Below are 24,643 nucleotides of genomic sequence, written 5' to 3'. Positions count from 1 at the left end.
TATGTCACATCTTCAGAGAACCTTCACCCACCATTGATAGTGAGCATTGTGTTTGCTGTCACAATAGGAATTCCTTCTTCTCCTTTAATTTTTTTTTTTTTTAACTTTTTGGGTTTATTTATTTATTTATTTATTTATTTATGGCTCTGTTGCGTCTTTGTTTCTGTGCGAGGGCTTTCTCTAGTTGCGGCAAGTGGGGGCCACTCTTCATCGCGGTGCGTGGGCCTCTCATTATCGTGGCCTCTCTTGTTGCGGAGCACAGGCTCAGTAGTTGTGGCTCACAGGCCTAGTTGCTCCACGGCATGTGGGATCTTCCCAGACCAGGGCTCGAACCTGTGTCCCCTGCATTGGCAGACAGATTCTCAACCACTGCGCCACCAGGGAAGCCCTTCTCCTTTAATTTAAATATAATTTCTAATACTCATCCACAAGTTATGAGATTTGACTTCACTCTAAGTTAAAGTCATGATTTTTCTCTAAGCTTATCATAATTATACAAAATTCTCACCACAGTCATTCTTTATATATATGGTTACTGACCTAGGTAGGATCCATGTGATACAGGCAAATATATACTAGGGTTTTCATAGGCATAACTTTCTTAAAATTATGAGACTTTAATTTTCTTTTTCTTTCACTGGATATTGACTTTGACAAAGTCAAGGAAACATGTAACCTGAGATGTGCTTGACAGACCCACAACAATAGAAAATCTACTTTAAGATGAAGATGATACTATGGGGCTTCCATGGTGGTGCAGTGGTTGAGAATCTGCATGCCAATGCAGGGGACACGGCTTCGAGCCCTGGTCCAGGAAGATCCCACATGCTGCAGAGCAACTAAGCCCGTGTGCCACAACTACTGAAGCCTGAGTGCCTAGAGCCTGTGCTCCACAACAAGAGAAGCCACTGCAATGAGAAGCCCTCACACTGAAATGAAGAGTAGCCCCTGCTCAACGCAACTAGAGAGAAAGCCTGCATGCAGCAAAGAATACTCAACACAGCCAAAAATAAATAAATAATTTTTTTTAAAAGATGAAGATGATACTAAATCTGGTAACTTTTTGGTTATCAATAAGCTATTGATTCTAAGTAGCCCTGAAGTCCACCCTGCCTCTGCACCCTGAAGAATATGAACATTAAAAAATAGGGATTATTTCAATTGTTAACATTAAATACAAAATGGAGACTGGACTTGTAAATTCCTTCAGTAGATGAAATCATTAAGCCAGGTAAGTAAAACTAAATCTAGCTTATGTCATGAACATAAGTGAAACTTAACTGAGGTTATTTCTTGTAAATACCTCTGATAATCATAAAAGAAACCTAAGACATCGTCGAAAAAATGGTATAAGATAATCATTTTTAATCTATCTCTGGTCATCTGGGAACCCCCATTGTAATAACCAATCATTGTAAAAGTTAAACAGCTTCAGCATTTTCACTTCATAAGCCATCCTATAACGTCATGCCCCTGAAATTCATATTAGTTTTGAATTTGAAAGTTCCCAGTTTACGAAATATTCTTATATGCACAATAAATTCTAACTAAATACTATTTTATTGATCTAGCCATTTTAATTTTTATATTTTTGGATTTTTGACAGTCTTATTTATGTTTATATTTCTAATAACTACCATAGTGCTTTGCACATAGTAGGCAAAAAATAATTTTTGTTGAATAAATGAGTAATAAAAATGGTTGGAATCAATAAATAAATCTCAGAGTCAATTTGGTTAACAGATTCTTTAGGCTGTGTCCTCTCATTCTTGACAGAAACCTAGAGATCCATTGAAATCACAGATCACATTGAGCCTCAGAGTTCCAAAAATTACACTGTATTTTTAAAAGTCTAACCCTAACACATATTAAATTAACACTGTTCCTTCTAGTTTATCTGTTTAATTTACGGTCAATTCTATTAAACAGGCTTTTAGCTAATGCCTGAAACTTAGCCTTAACTCTGACAGCTATGTTTCTAGTCCTAATCTCTTTCCTGAGTTAACCATTAACTATTCCCAAAAAATGCACCATAATCATCTCAAACTCAACATGTATGCTTAAATGAAGACATTGCACTTTTCTATTCTTGTTCCTAATTTTTATTCATTGGAATTTGAGGTGTGAATGCTTGAGCCAAAATAGTTATCTCAGACTATTAGGTGAAGATGAGAGAAAAACAAGATGGAAAGAAGTTTTAAATCTCACACTGTTGAGTGCCATTCAGTTTTTGACTGTTTATTTCTATCTCTTCTATTTAAGAGAGATTAAACATCTATTTTGTTTATGGTACTATTATTTTAGGCTGTGTCATTTGTAAGTAAACTTAATTGTAACTGATATATTGTATGAATGTGCATACACACACAAACACACATGTTTCATTAGTGCAAAATCTATGGTTGTTATATATCTTTTTATTCCTTAAAGTACATAGCAGAATATTTTGTAGATTAGAGATATCTGGCTTCTGCATAATGGTTTGAGATCAGAATAGTAGTGGAAAAAAAGCAGGGATTTTAGAACTAAACAATTTCCACCTCTTACTGGGTGTGTTATTGCAAAATTCCCTTTACTGTAAATCTATATAAAGCTCATTGAGGATGATATTAATGTCTAAATTAGAGGAATATTATAGCATTAAATGAGATAGTACTGCACAATTTTTAAGAATAGAGGGAAATCAGACAGCCTTATTTGAGTTATGTACATCTACTTGCCCATTTTATAATGTTGTTTCTTTAAGCTTTCAGAGTGTTAATGCCTTTATTAACAAATGTATAAAATGAACTTCATAGAGTTGTGAGAAGTAAATGAGATAGTGTGTATAAAGAATTTAGAACAGTTCTTGACATATATTAATACATCAACATTCAATATATTTTATAATTTTATCTATTTTTACAAAGTTGTTTCGGAGATTTGATTCATGACTATAATGTTCCTAGAACATAGCTTGGTTTATAGTAAGTTTTCAATTAATGGATACTATTTTTATTCCCATTTTTGTGATTATGTATAATCAGTATTAACTGATTAAGTCCTAAAATATTATTTACTTAAAAGAGCCTTATAAATTAACTTTTAAAAAAAATCTTAGAACAGTTTTAGATTTACCAAAAAATTGTAAAGATAGTACAGAATTCCCAATTATGCTGTAACCAATTCCCTTTATTATTAACATCTCACATTAGTAGGCTGCATTTATCACAATTAATACACCAAAATTAATAGCTTATTAATAACTAAAGTCTATATTTTATTTAGATTTCCTTCATTTTTACCTAATATCCTTTTTCTGTTCCAAGATCCCCTCCAAGATACCATATTACATACATTCATCATCTCTCCTTAGGCTCCTCTTAGTTGTAACAATTTCTCAGTGTAACCTTGTTTTTGTTGACTTTAATAGTTTTGAAGAGTACTGGTCAGGTATTTTGTAAAATGTGCCTCAGTTGGGATTTGTCTGATATTTTTCTCACGCTTATACTGGGGTTATATATTTGGTGGAAGAAGATGGCAAAGATAAAGTGTCCTATCAAGAGTACATACCCTTAGTATGACTTATAATTGTAGATGTGGAACTTGATAATTTGGCTGAGGTAGTATTTGTCAGGTTTCTCCATTGTAAAGTTATTTTTTTTCCCTTCCCATACTGTAGTATTTGGAATGAAATCATTACTTGTAACTGACTGGGGTGTCATTTATTCTAGACCCGCTCAGCTAACAGAGCAAGGACATGTAATATGATATATATTAGCATGTGTACACATACATATCCATAAATATGTCATACGTAATCACATGTATCTATCTTAAGCTAAACATGAGTACATACTGATGTCCTTAACTGTAATCCATTGCCACATGGATCATTCTAGCTTTCTCCCCTTGCTGATCTGTAAACTCCTACTTCATCCGGTTCCCACTATCCATTTACCTAATTGTTCAATTTCAGTATGCATGAATGTCAGTGTCAGAATTATTAATCCATAATCCCCTGGGAAAGAAAACTGCCAACTAGCTTACAGAATTACGTAGAGTTATTATTTAGGGTGGTACTATTTTTCCCCAGTCCCTTCAGTGAGTTTATTTCATACATATGTAAAACATACTATGTTCCATCCTAGGATCCTTTGAACTTAAAAAAATATTTTTTTCCTTTACATACATTAAAGTTCAGTCTGTGTTATAAGTTCTAGAGGTTTTAACACATGCATTGATTTTTGCACTTTATTTTCTCCTTCCCCTCTGTTTATACCTAACTCAATAAACTATTTCTTTGAATTTAACCAAGTTTTTCACCACATAGTGATAATACTGGACACAAGATTTTCACTCCTGTGTTTAAAATACATTATTCTTTTCCTTGGGAAGATCTTTAGTCCACTTAGTCTGCTTTGCTGCCTCCAGCAGTGACCCATTCTTCATATTTGAGGCAAAGTAAAAATTCCCAAAGCACATTTTTCTATGTAGTGCTAAACCAAATTAAACAAAATATTTCTTCAGTTGATAAACCTTAGGGGTAGGAATGTTACAAAAACATGTAGAGAAGAAACCCAGAATGTTTCTAATAAATAATCTATGTATAGGTATAACTCACCTTAAATAATAAGCATATTGTTATAAAGGCCTACTATGAATAATTTTGAAATGAAAACACAATCAAAATGCATTTAGGAAATGGTCACTTAAAGAAAACATTTCTACTGAATACCCTTATGGTCTGAAAAACTGTATTTTACATCAATCCAAAGTTTCACATACTGAGTTTACTTAAGCAAAGCATAATTATGTAGTTTAAAAAGTCATAGTTAAGCTAAAACACAAAATGTTTAATAAAATTAATTTGAAAATTGTACTTAAAAAGGAGAAGCATTTTAAAAATCAGGCTTGCAAAAAATATATTTTTCAGGGATGTGTTTATAAGACTAATCAAACATTATTGTCAACTTATTGATTTGCTTCTGAGTATATTTGGAAAGTAGTTTTAACATAAGTGGATGAATTCCACAATAAAATAAAACCTGTCAGGTTGGTATATGTAAAATTAAAGCTCCACAATATATGTCAATGGCTATGAAAGTGAAATTATTACTTAAAATTTATTAGGTATGTATTGGGCAATTACTAACGTGTTAAGCACACATTCCGATCCTAGTAAGACTATAAAGCTCACCCCCTCCCACCTATCCTCCTCCACCTCCTCCACCACATTCCATCCCTGGAGAGCATTAGGTTTGATCAGGCAAGGAAAGTATAAGACCCAACTGAAAGGTAGCTAGATTTCTAAAGGAGAACTAAAAGAATTATGTATTTGAACTGTTCTCCTATTGGAGTTTTCGGTAGCACTCTGTACAGAGACTTTCTCCCTTGACACTGGTGTGATGGGAACCAGCACAAGACTTTGTACTGCTTGAGAAGTATGTATGGATAGTCTCCTCTTTCCCTTTTCAACAGAAAAAAGACAACAGAAAGAATTTAGTTAAGGTAGTTGGGGGGAAGAAGCTATTTAAATACCGCCCCCCCCCATTTTGTTCTTTTTTTCCTTTCTCTTTCACTTGTAGCAGTGAGATTAAAAAATCCAAGATCTATGAGACCTGCCCTAGTATTGTCATCTGTATAGTGCATAGATTTTGGTGCAAAATAGTAATGGGGACCCAAATTCAGAGGTAGGATTGAGAATGCAGCAAGTTTGTTAATTGGAATTAGTCAACAATCTGAAGACTGGGATCCCAGTTTTATTTCATGTTTTTAAAAAAATTATAAAATATTTAATACTATAGCAAAGTATAGCATATAATAAATCTAACATTTGCTTAACTATTACCATTTTATCAATTCTAGTAATTCTTCCACATTTTCTAGAACATTTTCATGAAATAAAATATTACTGAAATGATTGAAAACTACACATCCCAAATTTGCATCCTAGAAGTAATTATTACCTTTGATTTGCTTTTTATTATACCTATACAAAAATATATATTTCATCACATGTCTACATATTCCAAAGTAAAAATATATACTGCATAATAATATTATTTTGCATTAGTAAATCAAGTGCCATCTTGTCTGGCTATTTTCATTTTTGCAAATGTTTCTCTGTAATGTTTTTTCAACATGTTAAATTTTTATTAAGTATTCAGAAGTGAGTACAAATTATACATATTCAGCTTGATTTTTTTCACAGCAAGTATATACACCAGGTAAACAGCACTCAGAATATATATTAGCATTCACAAAGCTATAACACTTTTTCCAAATTGTTTCCATCTCACTTTAAGCCAAAATAACCAGCATCATAATTTCTAATACCATATATTTGTGTTGACTAATCTTAAGCATTAAATGAATGTAATCACATGGGATGTACTCTTTTTGTGTCAGGATTTTTGACTGGGATTGTCTTTAATCTATAAATCAATTTGGAGAGAATACTGTTAAAATATTGAATCTTCCAAGTCATTAACATTTTCCAGTTATTAAGTACTGCATTATAAATTACTCCAAATTGTAGTGGCTTAAGACAACAGTAATTTATTTTCCTCATGAATATGCAATTAGAGCAAGGCTTTGTGAAGAGAGCTTGCTCTTCCTCAATGTAGCCTTATCTGGGCCACTTCCAAAGTGGCTTGATCACATTGCTTCCTAGTTGTTGATGACTGTCAGCTGAGGATGTGGCTGAGGTTGTTGGCTCTATTTCCCTCCACTGGGGTGCTTGGTCTTTCTCCCAGCAAGGCAGCTAGATTCCAAGAGCCAGTGTTCCATGAGACAAGAAATAGAAGCTGCCGGTCTTTTAAGGCCTGAATCTGGAAACTGGTAAAATGTCACTACTACCATTTTGTATATGTCAAAGCAGACACCCAGGATGAAGGGGAAGAGACATAAGCTAACCTAAATGAGAAAAAGATCAACTAATTTGTGGCTATTTTAATCCTTCATAGAGGTCTTCAGTATATCTCTACTAGGTATTTAATTTACTCCTAGGCATGTAATATGTGATGTTCACTAAATTTATTGTGGTGATCATTTCATGATGTATGCAAGTCAAATCATTATGCTGTATACCTTAAATTATACAGTGCTGTATGTCAATTACATATCAATAAAACTTTAAGAAAAAATATGACTTCCGGTCATTGACCTTATTAGGTATATTTATTAATTTTGAATGGTTTTCCTTTACATTCCTTTTAGATTTTTAACACATAGGATAATGCCATCTTTGAATAATTAGATTTTTATTTCTTCTTTTCCATTCTTGATATAGATTTATTTAGCTGTATAGGGATACATGTGCCCCATTTAAGCTATCATTACCTAACTCAAAGTCATAATGGAGATTTATTTCACTGACTCAGATCTCAAGTACATTGTTAATAGAAGCTGTGAGAGTTGGCATGTTTCCTCATTCTGATTTCAGGGAGAAAGCTTTGATATTTCACCATTAAACATTAAATTTTTTTTAGGAGAAAACTTTTATCAGATTAAGGACTTTTTTTCTATTGCTAGTTTGCTAAGAATTTTTGTTAAGAATGGAGGAGGTAAAGAGGGAAGGGATAAATTGGGAGACTGGGATTGAAATATACACACTACTATATATAAAATAGATAGCTAAGAAGGACCTACTCTATAGCACGGGGAACTCTGTAATTGCTCAATACTCTGTAATGGCCTATATGGGAAAATAATCTAAAAAAGAGTGTATATATGTGTATGTATAACAGATTCGCTTTTCTGTACATCTGAAACTAACACAACATTGTAAATCAACTATACTCCAATAAAAATTTTTTAAAAAAAGAAGGATGTCACACTTGGTCAAATCCTAGCGTTTTTTTTTTTTTTTTCTTTTTATAATTAATTATTGATTTTTTTACAGGTTAGTACAAACATATATTACATTATTTCCTCCTTTTAAATTTTTGTAGACAATTTCAAACACACTTACATAGTCCTCAGTGTTAATGAATTGCTACGAAAAACATCTTTCATAACCTCTCTCAGAACCAAATTCAAGACAGAGCATTTTCTGTGTAGTCCTTTCTAGGGAATATTTTCCCCCTATTTCAAAGTATTCCAGAAAAGCATATCTCATCTCACATTCTGTTTTTATGGAGGATTTTCTAGAAGACGTTCTCTGAATCTGCCCTGAAAGAAACATAAGACAGAGAATTTCTTAGCAACCTCCAGGCATAGAATTTCTCAGTTGCCCCTGAAACATCTGAAAATTTTAGTACTCTAATTTCCAGATATCTCACTCCTGCTCTTTCCTTAACCTCAAATAATTTTGCTTACTTTCTCGAAAGTCATCTATTTTTTCAAAAGTATATTTTCTTATTATTTTATCTAAAACATTTAGTTGTGGTTTTGACAGAGAGATTTTCAGCATCTCCAATTTGCCATGTCTTAAAGGAAGAAGACATATGGTTTCCTCAACTCTTCCTGTTTCTATATTTCAATTTCCAACAAGTTTTTTTTTACCCCTCACCATGTTTGTTTCCTTTTCTGTCCTTTTCAAGTTAATGCTGTTTATCAAATGTGTGGTTATACTTGAATGAAAATTTTGTGTGAATATGTCAAGCTTATCAAAGTGCTGAGCCTCGCTGCATTGTGATGTGGTTGAGCTATTTCCTTGAAGGAATCACAGCTGTTCATATTTGTAGGTTTTTCTTGTTGGGCTCATTAGCTTCCATAGACTGGAACAATTCAATACTTTTCTGGGAAGTACTAGATTGGCCATTTTTTCAGCGTTTTTAATATATATATATATATATATACACACACACACACACAAAATAGACCAAGCCCATTTCTTCCAACCTTGAGATTACACATTTCTAGTCAAGGGATTACAAATGATTACTTTTTTCTTCTTTTTATTTCTTTTTGTTTTTGTTTTTAGTCTTCCAGTCCTATGACATAAACACTAAGCCTAGAGTTAAAAGATCAGAGCGTGTTCTGGAAGACCTTGAAGTGCTATTTATTTCCTAAACTGAAAGAGATTTGTTTCTGAAAGTGCATACATACATAGATTGACATACCGCTGCTGTTGAGTAGAGAGGATTCAAATATGTCACTTGCTGCCAAAGCAGAATAGACAGATGTACATGTGGCTATGGCTAATACTTTCTTCTTCTCATCCCCTGTTAAGTATTTTCCCTATTATCCAGATGGTATCCTAGCTGTAGTGAAAAAAAAAATTATGAAAGAAAAAATAATGGCTTCACAAACAATCTGTAGACCAAAAACCTGTTGATAGCCATTTTTAATGATTATTACCAAGTATTTTTGTGAATTTTGAATTTGACTTCACTAGTACATTGTTTCATTCTTGGATGTAAGGTTGATTATGTAGGCCTTTGCAGGACACATAAAATCATTGCTAAGTGTTTTGTTTTAGTTTTTATTTGTTTGTTTCTGGAGAAAACAGGGCTGAGAGTGAGGTATCATCTCTTTTATCACAATAAGTGACATTCCAGAGAAGAGGACTCCATTAAACTTCAGTATTTCCTAATATAAACATTGTGCTTAAATCAATTTGTTATATGATACTTATTCCTCTTTCTCCTGTACATTATTCTCTCTGTTCATAGAACACCAGTCTATCTCTTTACTTCTTTATAGCCTATATCCTGTTAATTTTTTTTCTAATAAAAATTTTAATTTTATACCTGTTTTAGGTTCACAGCAAAATTGAGAGGAACGTACTGAGATTTTCCATGCTGATATGCTTTCTTTTAGTGACTGTTGCTGAAGAGGTTGGACCACCAGATGTGTGCAGGGCTCTGGGCTACAGACAATATCCTGTTACTTTTTAAAGTGATTTTAAAATGGAATACTTAGGGTGAATTCCTGATTACTTGGGAAAGATAAAATACTCTTCTGAAATTTCTTCTTAAACTTGTTCCATACTTGTATCACTTGTTTTCCATGTACCTCATCTCTCTAACTTATGTTTTAAGAATCACAAGGACAAACAAGAAGCATATCCTGTTACATCCTGTGATTTTTATTTTTTACACATTTCCTTATACAGAGTCTGGCCTATATAGGTTGTCAGTACATGTAGACCGAACACATTCAATAGTGAAAACTTTTTGATACGGACTATGTAAGGTATTTCAAATATAAAGATATACTGGTTGTTAATAAACTCACCAGTACTCTGTTCTTCCTCTGCATGTTCATACTTCCCCTTTTCAATATTCTAAATTAATGTTTGCTTCAGTTCCAACTCCATTGCTGACATCTTGGTTGACCTGATTCTCTGGCAGCTAGTCAACTTTCATGACCTATGATTTAATTTGTCTCTCCTGTTAAAATTTTGGTCAACTTTCATGGTCTATGATTTAATTTGTCTCTCTGTTAAAATTTGTAGTGACTACTTAGAATTTTTGACTTTTCAGATTGTCTCATGTCTCTTGTATGTTAGGTAATCACCATTAGCCCCTCATTCCATCCTCCAACACTGCCCTATGGGTAGTACTAACACACACCTCAGGCGTGATGTTTTCTGAATTCAACTTATTAACTGGTTCACCAGGGGCAATGAGTTATACAATTCATGCACTCAAATAACACAATTTTCTTTGCCATCCAAGAGGAGTGTCATACCTAGTGGCCTACCAGGCCAGTAGAAATGATAGTCCATTAATGTTAGATAGGATAATTTTACATGGAATGGTAACAGCATGAATTATGCTACTCATTTAATGATTTATCTTCTATTTTGTTCCTTACTCTTAGTTCAGGAGCAAAAGATTAAGATTCTATTTGTTATGCAATTGGATATTCTTGTCTATAAATTTTACACAAGGTCTGTTTTATAGCATACATATAGTGAATGAATCTAGTGGACAAGTGAACAGTTAATTATAAATGTTAGACCATATTATAATGTTACATGGAATAAAAATATGTTGCCTATATTCAAGGGAGTTTTTGTAGTTTATTGGTGATTTTAATTTTTTTCTTTATTTATGGAAGATTTTTGGAGATATAGTAAAGGTTGGAAAACGAGCCTAGAAAAAGAGATGCAAGTAGTTAACTTATTTACCATGAGAAACAATGTGAAGTGAGTAATATATCTTGAGAGCACCCAGGGCAGGTCAAAGAAGAGGTATCATATGAAGTCACAAGCCAGTAGACACTGGAATTTGGGGCACAGTTTGTGGGGAGTGGGAGAAGGAGGGAGAAATTTTAATTGTTGCATGTAAATTTATCCACACAAGCTCTTCATTTACCCAGATTGGTAATAATGTACTGAACACTAGCTTTAATTAAAGACTTACCATAAATTAATGCTAATTTATATCTTGGATTAAACTCACAAAAATATGTATTTTAAATTGTTATACTCAGATATCTTAAGGGAACTTTTCTACATACGAAGCCTGATAAAGTGAGATGATAATCATTTATACTTGCTTCATCACTATTCTTAAAAAATTACACACTGAGGGAGAATTTGAAACAGAGCACAATCCTGTGGAAAATATTAGGCACAGAGAAACAGATATCATTTTTTAAAAAACCTTATATATTGCACTTTTATTTAATATGGCTGAAATGAATTTATTTTGAGCCTTACTCTGACTGCTTCATATTCACAATATTTGTTTTTGGGGAGATTTCACAGACTGCTGTATTAAATATTTATAACATTTTCTCTTTATATGAATCAAAATTATCACTATTCATCTTCTCACTGATTTTACAAATGAAACTGCATGACTAATCCATAGCATTTTTAGAGAAGAAAAATGACACACAGCAGGAATATGCTCACCTGACAAGCTATCACTCTAGTGTCTCCATTAGCTCAATCAGAAAGTGGCTGTACAGTAAAAAAAAAAAAATAGGAGAGTTTGGAGTTTATTACTCCCATAGCTGTAGTTTGACAGGCTTACAAGGGAAAAAAAAGTGTCATTTTTTTTTTCTCAGAGTCCTATAATATTCAAACTTTTTCAATCACTCCCTTATGGTTAGCATTATTCTCTCAGCTTGAAAAACAAAGGTAAGACAGAGAAAGGAAGAGATAGAAAAGGTGGAGAAAGAGATAGAAAAGGAGAAAGGCAGAGGAAGAGATGAAAGAGATGATGGAAAAAAGAAGGAAAGGATGTCTCCACCTCTTGAGAACTCAGTAATAAAAGGTAACACTGCCAGAAGTGTCAAGGTTTACGTGGTAATGTCCAAAGTCAATCAACACCTATAGATCATTCTTGAAATTAGGAAAGATTGGTGAAATAAATAAATATCATAACTCAGGAAAAAGGGGGGGCAAGCCAATAACTACACTGAGATCATGAAATATGACGTTATCAAATGGATATTATTTGTAGAGCTTTTTCAGTGGGTCTTCTATCTGTGTTGCTTTAAGGTACACAGAGAGGGTAAAATGTGGGGGAAGCAGAAATAGTTACCAGGTTCAGAAAACTAATAATACAGCATCTGGATTCATTCTGTTTTACTCTCTCCACATCCTATGAGGTTTTATTCCCCTTCTATAGACAAGAAAATTTGTCTAAAATTTCTCAGAGATATCAGATTGTTGGCTTGTACGTTAGATAATCACCATTAGCCCCTCAGTCTATCCTCCAACTTTTAAATTTTGTTACTTTTAAAGATTATTTATTTATTTACATATTTATTTATTATTATTGATTTATAATATGGTATTAGTTTCAAGTGTACAGCATAGTGATTCAGTATTTTTACAGATTTTACTTCATTAAAAGTCATTAAAAGATAATCACTATAATTCCCTGTCTCATACAATATATCCTTGTGGCTTATCTATTTTATGCATATTAGTTTGTATCTTCTTAATCCATACCCCTAACTTGACCCTCCCCCTTTCCCTCTCTCCTCTAATAACCACTAGTTTCTTTTCTGTATCTGTGAGTCTGTTTCTGTTTTGCTATATAATTCCTTTGTATTATATTTTTAGATTCCACATATAAGTGATATTACACAGTATTTGTCTTTCTCTGTCTGACTTATTTCACTAAGCGTAATATTGTCTAGGTCCATCCACATTCCTGCAAATGGCAGATTTTCATTCTTTTATATGTCTGAGTAATAATCCATTGTGTGTGTGTATATGAATATATATATATATGTATATGATATATGATATCATATCTTCTTTATTAATTCATCTTTTGATGGATACCTAGGTTGCTTCCATATCTGGGTTATTGTAAATAGTGCTGCTATAAACATTGAGGTGCATGTATCTTTTTGAATTAGTGTTTTCATTTTACTGGTTATATACCCAGGAGTAGAATTGCTCGATCATATGGTAGTTATATTTTTAGTTTGTTGAGGAATGACCAAACTGTTTTCCATAGTGACTGCACCAATTTACATTCCCACAAACAGTGTACAAGGGTTACCTATTCTCCACAACCTCACCAACATTTGTTATTTGTAGGTGTTTTGATGACAGCCATTCTGACAGGTGTGATGTGATATCTTATTGTGGCTTTGATTTGCATTTCTCTAATAATTAAGAATGTTGAGCATCTTTTCCTATGCCTGTATACCATCTGTGTGTCTTCTTTGGAAAAATCTCTATTCAGATCTTCTGTCCATTTTTTATTTGCTTGGTTGTTTTTTTTGATTTTGAGTTGTATGACCTTTTTATATACTTTGGATATTAATCCCTGTTGATCATATCATTTGCAAATATTTTCTCCCATTCTATAGTTTGTCTTTTCATTTTGTGGATGGTTTTCTTTGCTGTGCAAAAACTTTTAAGTTTAATTAGGTCCCATTTATTTATTTTTTGCTTTTATTTTGTTTATCTTAGGAGACAGATCCAAAAAATATTACTACAATTTAAAAGAGTCAAAGAGTGTTTTGTGTATGTTCTCTTGTAGGAGTTTTATGGTTTCAAGTCTTACATTTAGGTATTTAATCCATTTTGAGTTTGTTTTTGTAAATGGTGTGAGGAAATGTTCTAATCTCATTGTTTTACATGCAGCTGTCCAGTTTTCCCAGTACCAATTATTGAAGAGACTGTCTATTCTCCTTGTATATTCTTGCCTCCTTTGTCATAGATTCATTGACCAAAGCCTCCAGCTTTGCCCTTCTTTGTAAGACTTGCTTTGGCTATTTGGGGTCTTTTGTGGTTCCATACAAATTTCAGAACTTTTTCTATTTCTGTTTAAAAAATTAGAATTTTGATAGGAATTGCATTAAATCTACTGATGGCTTTGGATTGTATGGTCATTTTAATTCTTCTGTTACATGAACACAGGATATTTTTCCATTTGCTTGTGTGTTCTTCAATTTCCTTCATCAAATTCTTATAGTTTTCATTGCCATCTTTGACTTTCTTTGTTAAATTTATTTCTAAGTATTTTATTGTTTTAGATGCTATTGTCAATGTTATTTTCTTTATTTCCTTTTCAGATGTTTAATTATTAGCATGTAGAAATTCAGTAGATTGCTGTATGTTCATTTTACTTCCTACAAATTTACTGAGTTTATTGTTAGTTACAATGTTTTGTTTTTTTTTAATTTTTGGTTGAGTCTTTAGGTTGCATCATCTGCAAATAAAGACAATTTTACTTTTTCCTTTCTGATCTGGATGACTTTTAGTTTCTTATCTTGCCTGATTGCTCTGGTTAGGACTGTTAGTACTATGTTGAATAAAAGTAGTGATAGTGGCCACCCTGCTCCTATCCATTGCCACAGGGAATTGCCAGTCTGACTCACTTCCATATGTTTTTAATCCTAGTAGAAGCCACAGTAAATTTTCATCTGGGTTCACTAACCATTTTCTTTTTTTTTTTTCCTTTTGCAATTGTTGTTTCCTAGTATTCATCTTCTAAGAGCAGTTAAAGTTAACTTTAAAATATAAATCAGTTGATTGATCCATCTCTGCCTATTTTTCCAAACTTTGGTAGCTTCAATCACTGTAAGCTCCATCTGTATGCCATGTCCCCATTGTTTCCAGAACACATCAGATTTCTTTCCTATTTCATGGACATTCAGTATGTTCCCAGCATCACAAACACCCCTCCCCCTTTTTTTTGGTTAAAACATCATTGAAAATATCATGATTTCAGGGAGACCTTCTCTGATATCATATCTAAAAGAATGTGCTCATTCTTTTTAACATTGTCCTAAAAATGCAGCACTTGTGTAATGATGCCACATAGATACATACATACATACATAACTTCATATTGTCATTTTACTTACTTATTAATAATCTGTCTTATCCAAGGGAATGAAGGCTATAGGAGAAATAAAAAAGGGGTCTGTCTTCTTCAACACTGAATCTTTATTGCTTAGTAGAAAGCCTATCATATGCTAAATAGTTAATAATAAATCCCTGCCTCATTGATATTCATAAGTAGAAAGCTTCCTTAAATCCTTCTTTAGTAAAACAATTTCTTCCAAATAAGTAACAGTATCATCATCAATCTATGATATAATAAACAGAGAATTTGGTGTATTTTAAATTACCATAATTTAAGTGTTTAAATAAAAATTTTCATCATAGGGAGATATTTATTTGTATACAATGTAATTCCATATTACAATGACTAAAAAATTCATATCAAAGTGGTTTGTCTAATTCTTAATAAACATTTATTAAGATCATGATAACATGAAGATCAATTTCCTTCATCATTGTTCAAAGGTCCTCAATTCAAAACATAATACTACTGTTTACAGTTATTCATAAATTAGTTGGAATATTCCATTATAAAGCTATTTCAATGATGTTAGGATTAGAAAGAATGATGACTTTGTGCCTATCTGATTTTCTGACAATAAGAAAAAGTTGAAGCAATTAGAGAGCAATGAATATAAACACATGTAAGGGTATTCTTGGGAAATTTGAATATTTGCAAATTAGGAGATCCAGATGACAGGCACATTCGGAGATTAAGGGAACTGGTAAACATCCTGTACCATTTAAAGTTCTGAAAAAATTTTGAAAGTTCAGAATGAAGAATAATTTGAGAGGAAAGAAAATGGCAATCAAATTCATTTTTAATGGAGAAAAAAGTCTGTATGATGGTAATATTAATAGATTAATCAATATTGTAATGCAATTGCTGTGAGCGTTACAGTAGTCAATCTAAATGTTAAAATAACATCTACTTCATATGTGGTACCCTTAGAGATAGAGATTTATTCAAAACTTAAACAGAAATAATAAATCCTATACATGAAGTCAATTTAGGAAAATCTTAGGAAGTTGCTGATGAGATAATATCAGACTTGCACTTAAAATGATCAAATTTCATGTAATAATAAAATGAAAAGTCTGCCCTAAACTCATTGTGGCAGAAGCTGGATCAAAACCAAGGTCTGTTTTTTTTTTTGTTTTCTTTTTTAAATCCAGACATCAGATATTTATTTCCCGTATTAAGATTAAGCTAGTAATGGTACAGAAGAAGAGAGAATTCATTGTAAAAATATGAGCCAGCTATCAAGTCATAAAAACTAATGTCCCACAATAAAATAAATGTATATGTAATTTTTAACACATTAGTTTGATATTAATATCAGGTAAATAAATATACCCCTTGTGGGAAGTGACTTCATTTGAATAGCTTATTTTGCAACCTCAAAAAAAGAAAATTATTTGTAATTCATCATATACTGTTTCCATATCATATATATATGAAATGAGAGAGAAATTCAGCATTTAATTAAAAGCATAAAATATGTCAATACTTTATTATATGAGCACACTCCAAAAGTGAAATAGTATTATTATACTTGTTTTTTTTTGGCACAATTAAGTTTAATTTTATTTTAATGTGACAAAGCTAGATTATTTTGAGTGAGACAGAAAAAAATGAAATAACTAGTCTTTTTATGACCGTTAAAGATTTGAAAGCAATCTATAAGAGTGGGAGGGTGTTTACCCTACATATCTGGATAAGGTCCAGTTTGGGTAATTGCATTCCACCTGCCAAGTTTCTCCCTGAACTGCAGTTTCCAGTCCGCAGAGCTGTTAGCAGCTGCTATATGTTATCCCAGTGATGGTTGCAATTTCTGTCATGAAGAAAATGGCCCTTTCTTCTTTATTTGTTTGAAGAGTTAATAGGAATCAATACTATCAATAGCTGTCTTGGAAAAAGAAATCATCTGCGTATCAGACAATCTTTTGTACAAAACCTGCAACATCTAAGCCATTTAACAGTAAAGTTTAAAAATAATAATAAGTACTTTTTCTGAATGATTTCTATTATATAATGAGAATATGTCTCTTTGAAGCCAAAGAGTAGGGGAAAATTTTTTAAAAATGGTTTTCAAAACATAGATGAAGGGCTTCCCTGGTGGCGCAGTGGTTGAGAATCTGCCTGCCAATGCAGGGGACACGGGTTTGAGCCCTGGTCTGGGAAGATCCCACATGCCGCCGAGCAACTGGGCCCGTGAGCCACAACTACTGAGCCTGCGCGTCTGGAGCCTGTGCTCCGCAGCAAGAGAGGCCGCGATAGTGAGAGGCCCGTGCACCGCGATGAAGAGTGGCCCCCACTCGCTGCAACTAGAGAAAGCCCTCACACAGAAACGAAGATCCAACACAGCTATAAATAAATCAATCAATTAAAACAAAAACCAAAAAACAAACAAAAAAAATAGATGAAGATTAGATGAAAGTGATGGTCAGATCTGTGTTATGATGGGCATAGATATTCATCCTCAAGTCATGAAGAGTTAAATTTGTAAGTCTTATCTAGTATTTAGATTTTGGTTTCCATCACTTTGGGAGAATTCATTTAAATCATTTAAAACCACCTCAGTTTATATATTAATTTGTATTTTCCCAATGTGAATACCATTTTATTTTTTTCTCCTCATATTTCTTATCTTTAGATTCACATCATAGTCTTGTCTTTGTGAACGTTCTCAATTCTTTTCCAATTAAGATTTCCATTTCCTGATGCTCTCTCTTCCTCTGCTTTTCCTATCAGTCATGAAAATTACTCAGATAGGAAATTTTCTAATTCAGGATTCTTTAACTTTATTTCTGAGTCTGTGTGGATTATGAAAAGTTGTTTTGCAGAAAACAAGTCTCAACTTCTTTCTGGAAAATTAAATAAGTTAAACACACACGCATGCACACACACACAAAAACACACACTATCAGTCCTTTATTTATTGAGCTCTTATTCATCTTTATACTTTAATTTGAGCATTACCTCCTAGGGGAAGATTTCTCATTCATCCACACATAGCTCAATTCAGGTTCTTTTGTTATCTTCTATTATAGAAATCCTTTTCTTCTTCTTAGATTAAGGTTTTTTCCTTGAATTTATAATTATACATGTGTTTGTATAATGTTATGGTTACTTTCTGTCTTCTTCACTAGGGCTTAGCTTCATGAAAACAGCACATTTTGTGTAAGTACTTTATAAATATTTTTGGAGTTAATAAGGAATATTTTGGGAAATATTACTCTAATTCTATGTTACCCTTAGCACTTAGCTTTTTTTTTTTAACTTTTTATACGTATTTAATATTGAGCATTTAATAATTATTAATCAAAATACTAACTTATTTCACATATATCATTTAGCTTTCACAACAATTAAATGAATGATGTATTCATATTGTCATTTTACAAGCTAGGAAATAAAGATGTAGCTATGATAAATACTTTTCCACCTGGAAAGGAACACAGCTGAATTTAAATAGATTTGTCTGACTCCAAAATCTATATTCTTAGTGATTTTGTTAAATGTCCACTATGTTTTAATCTAAATTTCTCTAAACACCAGCTTTTATATAATAAAAGTTTCATACTTTGTGGAATTTGGAAATAATTATATCCAATTTAGAACATTATAGTTTAGATTCTGGGTTGAAGTTCTATGAACAATTTTTTTTTTCTTTTTTTTCTGGCAAGCTCTATTACAATCAGTGTGCATCTTTCAAAATTTCAAAAGCTTAGGAGCTGAAACCAATCTTTTAGCTTTAGGCAGAAACTACTAAAATAGATTTTTCAGTGCAATGTTTCAAAAGTATATACTGATAGAGTAAAAGAAAGTCTCTTTTTTTTTAACATCTTTATTGGAGTATAATTGCTTTACAATGGTGTGTTAGTTTCTGCTTTATAACAAAGTGAATCAGTTATACATATACATATATCCCCATATATCTTTCCTCTTGAGTCTCCCTCCCTCTCACCCTCCCTATCCCACCCCTCGAGGTGGTCACAAGGCACCGAGCTGATCTCCCTGTGCTATGCGGCTGCTTTCCACTAGCTATCTATTTTACATTTGGTAGTGTATATATGTCCATGTCTCTCTTAAATCAATCCAATATAATCCAAAAGAGAAAGTGACAATCTCATTAATCATAATAACCATTGCATTCTCAGTACATACTAGATCTGGGGTTTCATCTAGATTTGGTTTCTGTAATAATTTCAAAAACACATGTGTATTTAATGATTATTTTATTCTAGGCTGATGTTAGATCTTCAGGACATACATTAGTCACTAGGAATGCTCACAATGGTTCAGTGGTTCTGAGATCCAGGCTGTTCCCCAAAGAAGTTAAAGCCAGAATCTGAGAATAGGAATCAGACATCATCAGATGATTCAAAGGTACAGCGAAAGTGGAGAACCGCTGTTCTAGTGAAGTGACAACAGCCAGGGTTCATTAATTGAATACCAGAGTAGGAACGGTGCAGGGAGGGCTGGACTTAAGATTCTTTCATCATAAATTTAATCACATCTTCAGTGTCTTAATTGGTGCTTCTTATAATTGCTTACCTTAATTGAATACTGCCTTTAGTGTGAAGAAACAGGCTCTTCTGAAACCTCAATTTAGGTGGAATCCATTGATGTCTCTACACTTATTTTCTCTCAGAAGCAAGGAGATAAGACTTTTCTTATCTTTCCATTCCTGTCCTAATCTGTTGTCTTAAACTTACTTACAATTTGTTTCTTTGTTTTGTACTCTCATATAATTTGCTGCATACCCTCTATCTCATTTCAGTTTGTCTATAGAAACACATAGTTCTAAATGTTTCCTCAAATTGTTATTTTGGAAAGCTTCTGTATCTGGGCTTACAATCTTTAGAGTCTCCCTTTATATCCTTGGCTCGTGCATCATTGTGGGAGACTTTACTCTCCCGTGGATGATTCATTCAGCGTAGAAGCTCACAATCCTTGACTTGCTCAAATTCTATGATCTTCAACTTCTTTCCATTTATATCTCTCAAATGCACATTCAATCCATATTTTGTCATCATATAGAAGTGCTCTTCCTCATATACTAGAAATTTAAAACAGCATTATTTATCCAGTATTTATTTGTTCACCAATTTATCACTGTACACTAGCTTCCTACAGCATTTAATAATTTTCTAACTATAATCCATCACCTGGACTGCGTTGTTTCTATCCTTAGACTTTAAACACTTTATTTTTACACTTTATCATGTCTTTCAGTTTCTGCATCAGAGAGGTCCCCTTCAAAAAACTGTCAAGGGTAATTTTTCTGAGCATTTGAGAAATAAGAAAAATATCAAGTAATCAAAGACAGAAACTTCCTTGTTTGGCATGGTTAAGGGAAAGTCTAGGAATATTTATATTATAATTGCTTTGCTCTCACAAACACAAACCTTATCATATCACTAGAACAAAATCTGCCATTGTCTTTAGAGTTGTGTCATAGTTTTCTCTGTATGCACACTAAAAGATTAATTGATACACAATAACTAAGATAGATAGATAGATAGAGACATTCACACATATGTGTTCAATGAATATATGGATAGATGAAAGGATGGGTGATTGGAATGTAAACCTGTTAAGTCACTTTTATTTTATCCTCTAGGCAAGGAGTTGCCCTTATAGGAAATTGACCTAATTTTATCAGCAAATAAACTGAAAAAGGAAAAGAGGAGAGATATATGCAGATTTAAAAGACTTAAGATATATTTAAACTGTGTGAATTGTGATTCAACTAAACGTTCAAAAAACCTAGCAATTTTGTGATAACAAGAAATTATGAGTACTGCCTAGATATTACATGATATAGTTATTTTATGTATACTAATGGTATTATGGCTATCATTTTAAGAAGGAACTATTTTTAGAGATGCATACTGTAATATTGTACTTATGTATGAAATGATGTGAAGTGTTGGATTTTCTTTAAAATAATCTGGGGTAGGAAGAACAGATAAGGATAAAAAGGAGAAAGAATGGCTGAATTTATTGATTACTAAATCTATGTGATGTGTATATGGAAGTTCATTAACCTATTCTTTCTCCTAACATATATGATTGAAATTTTCCATAACAAAATGTTAAAATACAATTTTCTAAAGTAAATTTTTAAGTAATCTTTCACACTTAAATTTTTTTGATGCATTCAAGTTATTGGCAACATTAGTAATATATACTTTAATAAACTCAAGAATTATTACACATCAAATCCTGTCATCAAATATTCAAATCTCAAAAACAGATTACATAATAAAATACTTACCAAAAGTGAGTCTTTTTTTTCTTGTCTCTAACACATTAGAGTTGGCTTTCAACCCAAAGACATTGGGACACCCCTGTTTCATACCAATCATGAGCCAGTGACGAGTCTGCTTGCAGAGAGTGCAGGAATTAGGACACTAGATAACTTCACTGTGAAGAGAAAAACTGAGAAGTTGAGAAAAGAACAACTTTGTTGTGTAAAACACTGCTTGAAATATCACTGCTCTTGCACATTAAGGTTTATGAAAACATTATGTAAAACGACAACTTGAAAATAAATTAACTTCAATATGATTCTGGAAGACATGGCTGTGTAGAGCCAGGCCATGCATCCAGCACATAAAGTAAATTGAGACTGGATAAGTAAGAATCAGCAAATAAAATGAGACACTGAGTACAATTTATATTTTTCTCTTCTATCTCTTTCATATTCCTCTCTCTCTCCTCCGGCCTTTCTCTCTCATGAGGCTCCAGTTTAACTGATAAGAAAAAATGCAGTTCTCAGCAATATATTTTATTGGATCAGCAGAAAAGAGGGCCAGAAAGGGGGCAGATGAGAGATAATTATAATGTATCCTTATTAGCATATTTTTGCTATTCTGGCTCAGAAAGATTTAGTGTTGCTTAAGTAATATCGGAAAAAGAACTCATGAAAACATGATAAACACTAATCTGTGCCTAAGACCAGCAGGGTCTTTTCCCACAGACTGGGGAAGGGGGGTGGTTTGGCGATGATTCAAGCGAATTACATTTATTATGCACTTTATTTCTATTACTATTAGATTGTAATATATGATGAAATAGTTATACAATTCACCATAATGCAAAATAAGTGGGAGCCCTGAGCTTATTTTCACTTGCCACTCACTGATAGGTTTTTTTTTCTTTATTTTTTTTCAAACACCTTTCTTGGAGTATAATTGCTTTACAGTGTTGTGCTAGTTTCTGCTGTATAAAAAAGTCAATCAGCTATATGTATATATACATACCCATATACCCTCCCTCTTGCATCTCCCTCCCATCCTCCCTATCTCACCCCTGTAGGTGGTCACAAAGCACCGAACTGAACTCCCTGTGCTAGGAAGTGGCTTCCCACTAGCTATCTATTTTACATTTGGTAGTGTATATATGAAATTGCTACTCTCTCACTTCGTCCCAGCTTACCATTCCCCAGCCCCATGTCCTCAAGTCCATTCTCAACATCTGCATCTTTATTCCTGTCCTGTCCCTACGTTCATCAGAACCATTTTTTTTTCAGATTCTATATGTATGTGTTAGCATACAGTATTTGTTTTTCTCTTTCTGACTTACTTCACTATGTATGACAGATCCTATGTCCATCCACCTCACTATAAATAACTCAATTTCTTTTATTTATGGCTGAGTAATATTCCATTGTTATATATGTGCCACATTGTCTTTATCCATTCATCTGCCGATGGACACTTAGTTTGCTTCCATGTCCTGGCTATTGTAAAAAGAGCTGCAATGAACATTGTGGTACATGACTTTTTTTGAATTATGGTTTTCTCAGGGTATATGCCCAGTAGTGGGACTGTGGGGTCGTATGATAATTCTATTTTTAGTTTTTTAAGGAACCTCCGTACTGTTCCCCATAGTGGCTGTATCAATTTACATTCTCACCAACAGTGCAAGAGGGTTCCCTTTTCTCCACGCCCCCTCCAGCATTTATTTTTGGTAGATTTTTTTGATGATGACCATTCTGAAATGTGTAAGGTGATACCTCACTGTAATCTTGATTTGCATTTCTCTAATGATTAGTGATGTTGAGCATCCTTTCATGTGTTTGTTAGCAATCTGTATATCTTCTTTGGAGAAATGTCTATTTAGGTCTTCTGCCCATTTTTGGACTGGATTGTTTGCTTTTTTGATATTGAGCTGCATGAACTTGTATATTTTGGAGATGAATCCTTTGTCAGTTTCTTCATTTGCAAATATATCCTCCCATTCTGAGGGTTGTCTTTTCGTCTTGCTTATGGTTTCCTTTGGTGGGCAAAGATTTTAGGTTTCATTAGGTCCCATTTGTTTATATTTTTATTTTTGTTTTTATTTTGTTTTTATTTCCATTTATTTCCATTTCTCTAGGAGGTGGGCCAAACGGATCTTGCTGGGATTTAAGCTAAAAAGTGTTCTTCCAATGCTTTCCTCTAAGAGTTTTATAATATCTGGCTTTATGTTTAGGTCTGGAAACCATTTTGAGTTTATTTTTCTGTATGAAGTTAGGAAGTGTTCTAACTTCACTCTTTTACATGTAGCTGTCAAGTTTTCCCAGCACCATTTATTGAAGAGTCTGTCTTTTCTCCATTGTATATTCTTGCCTCCTTTGTCAAAGATAAGATAACCATATGTGTGTGGGTTTATCTCTGGGATTTCTATCCTGTTCCATTGACTATATTTCTGTTTTTGTGCCAGTACCATACTGTCTTGATTATCGTAGTTTTGTAGTATAGTCTGAAGTCTGGGAGCCTGATTCCTCCAGCTCCATTTTTCTTTCTCAAGATTGCTTTTGCTATTCGGAGTCTTTTGTGATTCCTTACAAATTGTGAAATTTTTTGTTCTACTTCTGTGAAAAAGTCCATTTTTAGATTGATATGGATTCCATTGAATCTGTAGATTGCTTTGCATAGTATAGCCATATTCACAATGTTGATTCAGCCAATCCAAAAACATGGTTTATCTCTCCTTCTGTTTGTATCATCTTTAATTTCTTTCATCAGTGTCTTATGGTTTTCTGCATACAGGTCTTTTGTCTCCGTAGGTAGGTTTATTCCTAGATATTTTATTCTTTTTGTTGCAATGGTGAATGGGATTATTTCCTTAATTTCTCTTTCTGATTTTTCTTGTTAACATATAGGAATGCAAGAGATTTCTGTGTATTAATTTTGTATCCTGCTACTTTACCAAATTCATTGACTAGCTCTAGTAGTTTTCTGGTAACATCTTTAGGATTCTCTATGTATAGTATCATGTCATCTGCAAACAGTGACAGTTTTACGTCTTCTTTTCCGATTTGGATTCCTTTTTCTTCTCTGATTGCTGTGGCTAATAATTCCAAAACAATGTTGAATAGTAGTGGTGAGAGTTGGCTTGCCCCTGATCTTAGAGGAAATGGTTTCAGTTTTTCACCACTATGAATG

The sequence above is a fragment of the Balaenoptera physalus genome (assembly GCF_965194825.1).
Source record: "Balaenoptera physalus genome assembly, chromosome: 10".
NCBI classification, from domain to species: Eukaryota; Metazoa; Chordata; class Mammalia; order Artiodactyla; family Balaenopteridae; genus Balaenoptera; species Balaenoptera physalus.
This window is presented reverse-complemented; position numbering follows the sequence as displayed.